General features: G+C 43.3%; 1 protein-coding gene across 1 annotated transcript in view; it reads right to left on the bottom strand.

Annotated features, from left to right (window-relative positions):
• Positions 1-14,173, bottom strand: part of si:ch211-285f17.1 (sickle tail protein homolog) — a 102,859-nt gene that overhangs the window by 80,489 nt on the left and 8,197 nt on the right. The gene's annotated exons all lie outside the window — the stretch shown is intronic.

The raw sequence follows: 14,173 nt of genomic DNA, 5'->3' as shown, positions 1-14,173 counted from the left end.
CTTCTTCGCTGATGCTCAGCGGGTAACCATTCCAGCACTCCGGCACGCAGTGACCAGAGAGAGAAAGATTTAGAGACTGCAAGAGAAGAAAAAAAACAGAAAAAAAAGGCACGGGGGAAAAAAAGGAAAGTGCAGGGCAGAGGCTTCGCGGAGGAGCCTCTCTCTTCAGGTGCAGCTGCTCAAGCTGTTCCAGATGTGTGCGCAGCGCTTCACGTCATCAGCGACCGCGCCGAGCCACACTGTACGAATCAGTGGCTTCACCTCCTCCTGTTTTCACTATTTCTTCATCTATTTTCTCTCTCGTCCCTCTAGTTCAGACAGCGTGTACTACTCCAGTGTGATGAGATGTTCAGGCTACCAGAGAAAAAGAAATGCACACACACACACACACACACACACACACACACACACACACACACACACACACACACACACACATACGTACCAAATTCAACACACACACTGGTGGAATTTACAGAGAATTACAGAGCGCAACGGAGGGGAGCGCGAAGCGGAGGCACACAGTGGAGTCATCCTGATCTGCTGCACTGAAGACATCAGCTGTGACAAGAAGAAAAAGGGAGCAGAAGTTGGCTGGGGGAGAAACAGCGAGGAAGAGGAGATCAGAGCTGTCAGACATTCCTCTCCCTCTTCCCTCTGTCCTGAACAAAAACAAATCAGCTTCTCACCACCGAAAAATAATCTCATGAGGCAGAAACATTTCTTCTCCTTTGAAAAAGTAAAGTGCACAATTGTCTGACTCACTGAAATACCCCCTGCAGTACACAGTGATCATTGCCAGACAAGCACGACGATAATAAATACAACAAAGCATTAATCAGTGTTGGTAGGGAATGAGCAAAAACAACTTTTCAACCATTAAAGAAAATCATTTTATGGCCCTTTTTTTAAAGAAAGTGAAAAGAAGCGGGTCTGTTTCTTGGTGTAAAAGCACATTTGACTAGCAAACCGCAATTTCTCTAATTCATTAACTCTCCATACAGCTCACCCTATTTTGAGCTCCGAGTCTGTTACACTTGTGTAAAATTCAGCAGCATGTCAAAATGACATGTGATGTGACGCACAGCGACGCCGTTGCGTGCTTACTGACTGCACAGCAGAAAATGGATTACAGTAAGCAAAAGGATCAGCAATGTCCAGGCAACACGTTATAAAAGAGCAGCAATCCACATGGACTGGACCACTGGCTTAGTTCCGGCTGAACTGGTGCAGTCCCAGTATTGAAAAGCCCTATCGGGTATTTTACCACCATGTGTGGCCATGTATTATCTACTCCTCTGTTTGGAACCGCAAGAGAATGTAGAGATTGAGAAGGAGAAAAAAATACATACGCACTATCTGAAGAGAAGATTCAATCAATTCCGCCATAGGAACCCTGCCCAATTGACTTTTAGGTCGCAAAATCTTCTGAATATGATGGAGGCCATCACTGCTCGTATAGATCTGAAATATTAATCATAGTGCGACATATCTGTATGGCTTGAGATAAAAAGCAAAGCAGATTGACCTAAATACTTTCCAAATGATTAGTTAACTGACAAAATCTGATGGCTAAGAACCTCCTGGGAGCCACAGCGTGTTTGATGGATTTTAGAAAGAGGGAAAAAGTGAAGAAGATGGAGACATAAGACTTAATATCAGAATTGTGTCAGATTATATGTGTGCGTCACCAGTTTGGCTCATGTCCGCTATGTTTACAGTATCGTAGTACCAAGGATTACGTCAAATCTAAAAAAGGGTTTCAGTGAAAAAAACACAGACTCGATATAGGTTTCAATGAGTGAAATTGTTACTTTCTCATACTATGGTTATATGGCTATTTGTGTGAGTATGTGTGTGTGTGTGTGTGTGTGTGTGTGTGTGTGTGTGTTTGCTGCAAGTAAATGAAAGCCCTCTGTGTGGACTCGATGCCTCCCAGGCTTTGAGCCAGTTCAGACTGTACAGTAGACAAACGGCAGGAACTTGGTTCAAAGGCTTTAAATAACATAGCATTTACGGATGGATATAATTTGAGTTTCCCAATTAAGCCTGTGATTTTGAGCGATGCGATAGATCATAAAGTGCGCCTATGTATCATGTAACAATCCCTGAATGTCGACACACAATCCAGACATGGCATCCATTTGGAAAACGGCGCACTGCGAGTAATTTAACTTCAAACGCAAAACTTGTGAAAGATGCATATCTGATGAGTTGAAATTGGCTCTGACAATAAAGACCTGAATGGAAAAAAAAAGAAGCCACCCACAGCTGTTCAGGCTCATGCCAAAGGGCCAACTGCAGTTTGACAGGGAGTATGCAGTTGGGTGATTGAGATGTTTAAGTTGTGGATGGCTGGTTGGGAAACAAAGGTGCAGAATTGCTGGTAAAGCTTCTTATGGCCCATACATGTGTAAAGAGATGGGCTGTCGGACACATTTAAGTGGGGTGGTGGGCTCAGCAAGGGTTGTCTGAGTGCCTCTGTGGTATGTCTCTAATTAACTGACTTTTCTGTCAGAGGGTTATTATTAAACTGGGGGCAAAGGTTACGAATGTCTCTCCCCCATCGACTGAGCTGAGGCCAGTCAGGGCAGAGCTCATCTGCCTATATATCTCCAACATGACCATATATTTTGCCTTTTTTTGAGATGTGTGACAATTTTAGCACCAGACTCTGCAGGTCCCCTCGGCCTTGTGCAGCCTTACAGCATCTTCTAGCTCATTGTGGTGGTTTCCCATTATTTCCATCCGGTCTCACCGCTCTGAGGGAGTAGCTTTGAGCAGCAGCTTTAAAACACAGACTGTCCTGCCCAGCACCAAAGAGCAGACGAAGCTAGTGACTAGCTGTCGAAACAGTGTGGTGCATTTAGCTGATAAAAGGCCCAAATATTTCAGTCGGGAGTTGTTGGGGACCAGCAACCAGCTAAAAACGAGAGTGAATTTTAGACTTACATTCTCCAAGTAGCCACAAACACAACTCCAAATGGATTCTGTGATGTTGCACCGTATCTACAGTGTGCTGTGTAAATAAGCAACTAACAGGTTTCACCAGATAAACTTAATTTAAACTTATTGCAGGTTTATAATCAAACGTGCACCGTTAGAAACCGCCGCCTGCTGCGTCTGAAAACAACACTGAGGAGAGTGAGCCGAAACAGTTGTGAACCAATTGAGTCAGGTGGTAAATATCTGTGGATTCATCACAGAGGGCGACCCCTTCCACATGTACATTTTAAATTAAAATCAGCCTCAACTTCCGACTGGCCAGCTCCTGGTACAATAGATTTAGCACAAAGGCCAAGTTGGAGTTGGAGGTGGACTGTGGGGTGGGGGATGTGCAGGGTAATGTGGATTGTTTAGGTGGGGGGGGGGGGGGGGGGGGGTGAGGGGTCTGTGTGCCTATCTGCTGAGGATTAAGACTGAGTATGTTTTCCAAGCCCTCGGGGGTTGGTTGTATCTTCCCTACATTCCATCTCCGAGATCCCTCGTGAGTCATTACTGACTGTAACATTCACTCAGTATCAGCCACTGAATCAGTTACCGACAGCACACTACACGCTGAGCTCCACCGACATGTAGAGGCACACAACGGGAACACTGAGCATGGAGAAACCAGTGCCGGTTGGGGTGCCAGCACAGGTTTGAGACCAGGTTGCAAAAGTTCTTGTCTCGCCTTCGCTTCCTCTTGTCCTTCATGAAGCATTACACATCTGGGCAGAAAGAGATCTACTACTTTTTGGAAAAAGCTGCATCATCTAGAAAAGATTTAGATGATTTTCCCGGGAAAAGCGCATCACTGAGCGGCAAACTTGGTCGAACTTGCACCGAGCCTACAGTAAAACTTGAATGTTCCTCAGAATAACAATTTCTTACCCAGGCAAACAATCAATATTTAATCACAGCCTTCTTAGTAGTTCTGAGACTCATGAAATGAACATCTGAATCTGAGTCTCTATCTGGGACATACTGTATCTTAAATTGGTCAACAACATCAACAGGAACAAACCATAGGCTTTTCTCTCCAATTTGAATTCTTTTAGCTCTAGCTGCTGTCTGCTCCCAAACTCGCGGGTGCAGAAAAGTGACTCAAAGGCAAAGAGGACATCGGTGAGATGGTGAGACTTGCTGAAAGTCGGGACCAATTGGTCTTAACGCTCAGCTGCTCCCTGGGGAAACCCACCCAACATGTCACATTATCTGCTGCATTACGTCACAGCGAAGGCAGCACTGATCATGGCAGAGGGGGCCGAGCGTAGCCTGCCACTCATTCAACAGGTCAGAGGGAGACGGGGGCCCAGTCAGGAGCGCTGTCTCCACCATTATCATCAACTGTCACATAAGCAAACAAGACAGATTGAGGTGAGTCTATAATATTGTCAAACGCCTGCACTCCGTGGATCACTTGAAAATTGGCACCATTTCATTTCCCAATCTTGAGTACCACACTGAAACTTAAAGGACAAGTTGATTTGCAACATTTATTCTTTTTAGGCAATCCTGGGGCAATCCTGAAGGATGCTCCCTGGCCTGACACTTGACAATCAGCTGCCAAATAGCATTTCACGACAAACCAAAAAATCAAATCCAAAGGCACTCATGTCTCTGCCAAAGCTGCAACAAAATGTTTGTTATGACTTCTATGTATTTGATTGTAATTTATAGTTGTTTATGATAAAGTTCATGTCTTTGTCACAAAGGTCCACATTTTAGGAATCATTGACCAATTATATATATCAACTTGTAGGCTAAAGCCTGTTAAAAAATGTTTTAAATACTTTATGGACACTGTCTTGTCACCTCTTAAGGGGGCTATGACAGCAGAAAAAGTCAACCTGAAAAAGGAAAATATGTAGAAAATATGTAGAATCCCGTTTAAGAAATTCTTTAACCTCAAATGTCCTCGTTTGGCTCCCATAATGTGTGGTCACAAAACAGAACAGCATAAAAAAAGAGAGAGTCAACATTGAGCTGGGCTGCACGGTGGTGTAGTGGTTAGCACTTTCACCTCACAGCAAGAAGGTTCTGGGTTTGAATCCCGGTTCAACCAGGTCCTTTCTGTGTGGAGTTTGCATGTTCTCCCCGTGTATGCGTGGGTTCTCTCCGGGTTCTCCGGCTTCCTCCCACAGTCCAGAGACATGCAGAATGGGGTTAGGTATGGAAGCGAATAAGAGACTCTAAATTGACCGTAGGTGTGACTGTGAGAGTGAATGGTTGTCCGTCTCTGTATGTGGCCCTGCGATAGGCTGGCGACCTGTCCAGGGTGTACCCCGCCTCTCGCCCAATGTAAGCTGGGATTGGCTCCCGCCCCCCGCGACCCTTAAATGGATAAAGTGGTAGATGATGGATGGATGGAACATTGAGTTGTGTTACAGCTTTCAGTGAGAAGGGATTCTGCATCGAGTCTCACAGTCTGTGTCATCGTGAATTCTTCCTCCTTATGTCCCGTCTCTGGGGCCCCCCTGTGGCCTTATGAATCACTCCTGCTCTTTACTCTTGAACATGTGAGTACCCCACCCCCACCCACAAACACACACACACATGGACATGTCTACCTCTAAAACTGTGTTTTCACCCAGTTCCTGCAGAGCCTGTGCATCAAGCTCACAGCCTTGTTCTGTCCTATACGCCTGAGCATTTCAGGAGAGTTTAGCTTCTTATCTGGACAGCCTGTCCATGTGTTATTGGAGGGGAAACTGAATGCTCCTGCCTTAAGTTTATAAACAGGATATGAGGAGAGACAAACCACCTCCCCATTCAGACCGATGTTAATAAGAGGCTTCTCCATTCTCTTTATGTCTTATTGATTTTGAGTTCGATAGCTGGTTGCAGACAGAAGGGGGGAGATAGAAAGAAAGACAAAGAGGAGCAGTTACCAAATTCTGACACAGCAGCATCTTTCTGGGAACAAAACACTTCCCACACTGACTAGAAAAACTATGTGAAAAGTGAAAAAAAAAATGCATTTGCCCACAAACAACCGAAAAATACAAACGCAATCTGGAAAGTGTTTCATAATGAAATCGGAGCCCTTGAGAAAGATGGGCAAGAAAAGTAATTCAAGATAATTATGTGTCGAGATTTTTTTGGTAATAGATTTTTTGCAAGACATTGCAGACCATTTTTGTCTCAGGTCATGTAGACAAAACAGTGAAAGAATGAAAAGAAAACAGTTTGAAACCTCTGTGTCAGATGTGGTGGGAAAACACAATCAACTCATTCACATGTTTTGAGAACAGCATTCTAGTATTACAAGTGAAGGAATGAAGGAGATGCGGTTTAGATTCAAATCTGAGGTGTTTTTGATTCAGCAGTCAGTTGCTCAAATACAAAAGCGGATGAAGACAAAAGAAAAAGGTCAATATATTTAGATAAATGCGGATTCCCATGCATGGAGAAAAAAGGGGATATCTCTGGGACTCTAATACAAAAACACATAAGAGCACACCATACGGACCTTTTAGATCTTTTAGTGACTGATATATATTGTGGAGGAGGAATAATTGGATTTTCTATACTGGGACAGCTGCAACCTTAGTTTCCTATGTTCTCAAGAATATGACTATATGCAGCACAAAATGCTGCATGTGCCCAAGTAAAGAATGTTCAAGTGTGATCAGAGCCACCGGGAGGTAACACTGTATACATTGGAACCATAAACAGTATATAAAAATGCACGTAGTCACCAGGTCCAGAAAGTGAAGCCAATGCTGCAGGGCCTGAAACCTGTATTTTCTCAAATGACCGACAGAGGGCGACTCAATTGGTTCCAAAATAAGTCAGTCACTATAGAAGTTTTTGAGAAAATGACTCTACTCCTCACTTGATTCATAACGTCAGCAAACATTTTCCTGAGGAGTTTATGGTCTCAATCGCTAGTTTCAAGTCTTGATGGCACGATGTTAATTCTGTAAATTGTGGTCTCATTTGGAGTAAAATAGTCGACAGAGCACCGTATGCATTGGGGGGTGGATACAGAGTGATTGACAGCTAATTCTGAAATATCTGCAGGTCGTAGGTGTAGACATGCAGTGGATGAGCTCTCGGTAAGGACAAAAAAATCCAGTTTTTCGGCACTACCCTGGCTCTATAAATTGAAGCAAAACAAATTGGTATCGTCCACACCTCACAACATTGCGTGTGCATATTGTATAGGGGACAGGGGTTTTGGCCTCGTGGTTAGCGCGTCTGTCTCCCATACACGAGGCAGCAGGTTCAAGGCCCGGTCAGTGCAGTAAGATAATCAACAACTACAAAGGGAGTTACAAGCTTACTGCCCCTTTAATGGCAGAATTTGACCATATAGGAAACTTCTTTTTTTAAAAGTCACGTTCCTTTCTTTTACATTTTCTTACTTATTTTCGATTTGGTCGGATAACAGAACAAAGAATAACATAAGAATGATATAACCTCGGTGTGAATCTGTTGTTAACGTTGATGTTAAGATGAGCAGACATTTTCAGAACAACCGCGAACATGCTATCTATAATGTGTGAAATGCTCCTTCCTGTTATATGCTGCTCAAGAATGATATGAACCTTAATTGTTGTGAAGTCTAAATACCTCAGCAGTAAATCTGGAGTTTTTTTCAGCCTGAAGTGAGTAATGTTTTGGAGTGATGACTCCCTCTACCACAGAAGAAGCACAGTACCAAAATGTATTCTCACAGGGGCTATTTCATTTTTGACCTTTAACATGTTAAAATGCCATTTGTCTAAGTGCTCTCGGGGGGATTGTGAATAATCTGTGTGTGCCTGTGTCCATGTCTGCGTGTGTGCATGTCTGTGTGTGCACACGCTTGCCAAGAAAGTAGATTTTCATTGGAGGTTTTCATGGCTTGAGTCTCTAAATCGAGCTGACAGCTTTCAAATGACCGATTATCGTCCCCATAAATTTGCATACTTTCGCCAGTGAATATGATTCCACTCAACATCGCAAATACATCAGGTCATTAACATTATATCAAAGGTTATAAATCAGACTGAGGGGGGAACGGTGTGAAACACATGGCGGGAATTTTTTTACATCAGAAAAAATATTTCTATAGCACAGGATAGATGTTTGTATAAAAACCCTTCAGGCTCATTTAAAGCACAACCTCAGTCCCAAGGACCGTGTGTGTTGCCACCCAGCAGGGTCTATGAAAACCAGAAATTAATTTCAAAGCTCAGTTTAACCTCTAAATCTGCATAAACTACCTGCACAGGCAAGATAGATAAGGCAGGCCAGCCATGCAAACATCTCTACAGATCCTCATTAATGTGGAATTTCTTTCATTCCTCATTGCACATCCCTGCCCTCCTTCACAGCAAGGCAGGAGACTTGGCCAAGCTGACACATGAAGATGACACATGAATATGAATGTTTTTTTCCCAGCCCAAAGTCACAATAGATGTTATGGGGATGAGTTTAAAACAAGTGACAGTAACACGCACTCTTGCATGGCAGCAAAATGACCTGATGTGGGGGGCTGGAAATGGTAAATGGAAAGAGAAAAAGATCACTGGAAAGTCAGTAAGAAAAAACGAAGAGACTCACACGGCGGTCATGGCGTCATACAGATCGTAGGAATAAGAACATGTTATTGGCTTGTGAGCATCTGAATCATAGGGTTAGGGGTTAGGAATGAGTGAGGAATGGGAGGAGCAAAGTATTTGAGCCTAATGCTAGTGTTATGCTCACTATGCTCTGCTTCAACCAGGGCACCAGTTCTGTAGGTGTGACAGCCTACCAGCTATTGAAAATTTATAAAATATTAACATAAGTAAATATTGATAGCAAATAATAACTTTAATCAACATCCCCTCAGGGCACGTGAAAAATGAAAAAGAAACACGTGAACCGCAGTGACAGTGTCCATGCCACAACAGGAAGTCCTCCAACTGTACTCACAAAAGCAAGTGAGCAGGCACACGTGCACACATGCACGGCCACAAAGATACACAAGGCTTCAGTTAGCAGCAGAGATGTGCTGAGTCAACAGCACGGGCCAGATCCTGGACGAATACAGGACAGAGATAAGCATCTGACGCAAAGGGACACAGAGTGATGAAGTCACAAGGAAGGACACATGAGGGCAGTAAATGTGAGTCTTGAGATAAAGATGGCGTAAAAATAAATTGGGACTAAAAAAGGGCAATTAATCATAACGGAAAAAGGGTTGAATGGATGAAGGACAGAGGTGACAGAGCAGCCGTGCGAGACGAGAAGACGTGATTTGCTGATCTGGTCTGAAACACGTTCTTTAGCTTCACTTCTCTTATGGCCCGGATGCTTGTACAGGAATAATGATCTCCAGTCTTTATGGCTCTCCTTCTATGACAATAATCCGAATTAACAGTGCACTTCCTCAGCTGGAAATAGCAATGACTTGAGGCTAATTGTAATGAATCACACAAGAAATGGCTGCAGATGACTGTTGACAGCCCGGCCTATGGGAAACGGAGAGGTATGTCCAATTTCACTGTAGGACGACTGTGTTCTAATGCCACATCTGGCTTTTATCTTCTCAATGTTCCAGCCTACATAAGAAAAAATGTAGGGTTTCTGAGATGTGTCATTTAGAAGGGAAATATTTCACAACCCTTGACTGACAAGAGTACAGGGTCTTACTTGACAAGACTCAATCACACTCTCAAAGACTCTGCTGCGCATTGCTAACATGGAGGGTAACGACAGTGGGCCTTTGTTTCCCAGAGTTAATTGACCAAATGGTGTCTTTTCCGCGAGAAAGGCAACCTAACTGGAGCACTGGCACACACGTGTTTTTGATTGGCCTTCAATTTCAGAACTGGGGTCAGGGGTTAGTCGGGCCCACCCCTCGTCTGACATCTGCTCTGACCCTTCGCCTGCCCACAGGTTTGTGTACACACATGTTTCAGTGTTCGTGTTCAGTTGAGACTGAGCTCGACCCCCTCGGGTGTTTTTCCTGTGCTGTGTCGCGCTATCAGTCTCCCCGCCCACACCTCCAGCTTCCCCAAGGTGCTGATGAAAAGACTTCAGAGGACCGATTCATCTGGGCCAAGGCCTCCTTAATGAACTGATGAACTCACTCAGAGGCGCAGACGTGCTCTGGGTGCCAGAGAGGCTGATTAGAGAAAGGGCGGGAGGAAGAGGAAAGAGAGGGGGTAAGAAATGTATAGTGGGGGGGGGGGGGCGACCTCCTCTCTTGAGGTAGAACTGGTCCTTCAATCTCCCGCTGCCCCTCTGCTCCGAGTGCAAGGGGGAGGGATGGAGGGACAGCTCTGGCCAAAAACCCAGGAGTCTGATCCTCATTAAAAAGCACAAAGTACATCAAAGACCAACCCCAAACCTCTATCAGTCAGGAGCACCCACAATCCCCATGATATTAAAACTCCCAGGCGCCTTTCAGTGTCAAGTTCTGAGGCAGGCACAGCGGCCGGGGTGACTCAGGGGTTGAGGGACTTTCAGGTCCTGTGGGTCAATGGAAAAGTTGAGCTAACTTCTCCTCAACTCAGCGATTGGCCACTGCTGAATAAGCTTAAATAAGTAGGTCGTCGTGGGGGGAAAGGAGGAGACGATGGTAACTAGCAGCTGTGGGTAAATGGTAACTAGCAGCTGTGAGTACACTCATCTATTTAAACGTGAACACAGATCTCCCTGCTGACTTAAAATTGAAAGTTAACTGAACTAGAAGTGAACAGTAAGTTCAGAGTTTTTTCATCAGTTTATCTTTTAACTGATTCACTAAACCTGAATAAAAAAAATAGGCTGGACAGACTTCCGATATCAAATCCAACGACTGCTGCATCATATTTTTCTAGGGTCAGAGGTCAACTTTGCTTTTCAGTTAAATTTATTCTCTCACTCCGAAGTTGTATCAAGGTCAGAGCCACATAACCCTAACAGCTCTTCCACTAATGTTAAGAACCTTTTATGTAAACTGCAGCTGCTAAAATAAAGGGTAGAAGACCTGAAAATACTTTCAGTGATTTACTTCATTTTTATCAAAGTAAAAACATACCCTAAAATAATTTCTCAAGAAAGAAGGGCTTTAATGAAATAAATCCCCAAAATATACTTGTCGAAAATCATGCTTTTAAAAACAATGTGTCTCAAATAGCATAATTTGGTGAGAAAACATTTGACGTAAGTAACTGTGACAAAGAACAATGCATTTAACTTAATAGTCATTTTATTCGTTGTAAATATACATAAATTGATAAGTGCAGCAAAAAATGTAACGTTAAAAGATCAGTTGATTTTATTGTAAGATTATCTAACAGTGATTTCACCGTTAAAAATTATGTGGAGACGATGAATTTAGATAGATAGATAGAAAGATAGATACTTTATTCATCCCAAGCTGGGAAATTACGGAAATTACGGAAATTGACTTTTTGAGAGAGGAAGGACCAATGTGACGAAAACAGAAAGCTGCAATTATTTAGAAGAAGAAAACGGAAGTAAATCACCTCGCAGTTTTCTGCACTTACGCCGCAAAATTCCTCTGTTACACCCTGGAGCTGATTAGCCGAGGCAGCCAACCCCTTGTACAAGTGGACTCTTAACCTTTTTCTCAGAAGAGGTATGTAAGAAACATTGAGAAGCGCACACACACTGCCGGGCTACAGTTTACAGCAATGATAAATGTTAAGTAGCCCATACATACCACCCTGGGGGTCCAGAATGCACAGCTGGGCAGACTCAAGTCGCAACAACACAGACTGACGGAGGGGGATGTTTCTATCATGGACACAGCAGGCATTCAGTGCACACTGACAACTCCTGTTTCCTCTGGCCGTGCTGGGACAAGAACCCCAGAAAGGAAAGCTTGAAGCGTCCGAAAGCATTTGGAGTGAGCACAGTGCAAAAACATACAATTCACTGTCTGCAGCTCTTGGGCACAAGCACGGATGCACCCACAAACACACACACACACACACACATCTGTGACATCTGTGTCATTATCTATATTTAAAGTGGCTATGCCGTGGTTTACTATTCACATATAGGTCTTCGTGAAACACAATGTCCCGTTGATTTGTGAGAACAAACACAGAAGATGAGGGTTCAAACTGAGGACAGCAGACAAAATCCATGCTTTAAATCATCCTACATAACAAACTGCAACAATAGAAGATGTCACCAAGCTGTCGTGTTATTCATAGGGTGGAAACATTATCAGCAACATAAGCACTGTGGTGAAGATCAGCCACGATCTCGTAACATATGGCATCTGGAGATTGAGAGCTCCAAAGTAATTTTTTGCGATTGAACGAGAGAAGCCAAGAGTAAAGGACCTAGCCGACCTTGCCAAAAGGCCCGATGGCTGCTGCCCACTATTTAGACTCCCAGGTTGGGCCATTAAAAACACAACTGCTGTACTTTGCAGTTGGTTCCTGACACCCAAGTCAGCGTCATCGCGGCGTTTAGCATCACATCTTATTTGATTGTTAAATACCACTGTGTCACTTTCTGCTACTACAGCAGCTGCACAAGCTCTGATAAGCTTAAGTGACGGGGAGGCTGTGTTGAGGTGTGATGGGCTGGGGAGATAGACAGTGGGATAAAATCATAAAAGTAATCAATTATTTTTTAAAAACTCTATATCAAAAAGTCCTTCATTCATTCTTCAAATCAACAAGTTGACCATGACATAGAGAACCACTGTTAGATTTGGAAGGTGGCTCAATATAATAATAAAAAAAGGTTCTTAATTTAAAATGAATCCTTTGTCTTCAGATTACATCTCGGATCAAAGGATCAACAGCCGTTTGCTGATGCCTGCGTCCCAGCACCACACTGATTGGCAAGCTGGTATTTCATAGACTTCCTAGGGAAGTGGATTTGCCCGACTTGACCCCGAAAACTCTGGGGAAGTGCCAAATAATTTACTACACACAACTATGTCTATATTCATTTCCTCATTCTCACATAGGGAATGTGGCTGATAAGGTTTTTCTTCAAGGAAGTTTGCTGATAAGGCAATAGGTCGCTGCTTATTGTGCCACTCATTTGTCTCTCTTCCCACCAAAAATGGAAGGATATCTGCCGTGTGAGTGCAGTGTGTTTCGTCAATTCTGGGGGGAAAAAAGGCTTGAAAAAAAAAAGTAATGTTGGGTCATTACTGAACTTCTCAGCACTTTCTGGATGTATGCTTTCCTCCCACTGGCCTTGGCTGTTACCGCACTCAATCAGTGGCGTCCCATCCACTTATAAACACCCAGCACTAAACTTCCCATTTATCACACTGACAGGAGTGGCCTGTGGTTATTGACCGGGAGTGGATTCTTTTCCCATCCACAAGCTCAGTTATCAAATTAGATACTGAAGCAAAATGTTTGGCATGTTAAATGAGTGGTGTCAGACGGCGTGTTTTTTGGCTAAGTGAGCATAAATTACTTATAATCACTGGGGGGGGGGGGGCTCAAGTTCACAATGTTGCTGAGAAAATGTGTTCCGACATGTGTGTGTGTGTTGGGTTATAGGCTACCTCTATCAGTTATGTTGAAATATTGGCCTAAGGGGTCTTAGTTTGTATAGATCATGTAACCAAGCAATAGATAATTCACAAAATATTACTGGATGGTAAAAAAAAAAAAGCTCACTCACAAGGATTAATGCAGAAACACATACAGGAAGCTGTTGCAGTGATTACACATAATACACGCATAACAAATCAGTTCAAAAATTTGGGAAGAAAATCCTCATTTACTTTATTGCTCAAGTCTTTGAGGTTACCAGGCAACCAGCCGAAACTCCAGGAAGTCTCTGTTCCCTGCCAAGATGCACTTTACATGCTGAAAGACCACAAATTTTAGTTTTTATGCAGGTTTTTACTTAAAAATGAGATATAACGTGCTAATTAGTAAGTTTTGAAAGTCTTTGCCAGAATTTTTGGTTTCCATTCTTTCTGTTGAGCTAAGTTAACTGGCTCCTGGATATGGCTTCCTAGGTAATGGACAGATGTTAAATTGTTGTCAAGGTGTCCATCAATTAAAAAGGTTGCCAATCACAAGAAAGTGAACAAGGGTAAAATTCCTTTCATGCTCTGTCTTGATAACAATATGGACTGCAGACACAGGAGTTCTGTAATTAAAGTGTGTGTGTGTGTGTGGCGTGTTTGTCTAGGCCGACCTCTGTGGCAGCGACCCAGATCTTTTGATTGATTTGTAAAGTCATTAAAGTCACAGTTGGTGAACAAAAGATTTGA

Source organism: Scophthalmus maximus, chromosome 21 (assembly GCF_022379125.1).
Source record: "Scophthalmus maximus strain ysfricsl-2021 chromosome 21, ASM2237912v1, whole genome shotgun sequence".
In the NCBI taxonomy this organism is placed as follows: domain Eukaryota; kingdom Metazoa; phylum Chordata; class Actinopteri; order Pleuronectiformes; family Scophthalmidae; genus Scophthalmus; species Scophthalmus maximus.
This window is presented reverse-complemented; position numbering and strand designations above follow the sequence as displayed.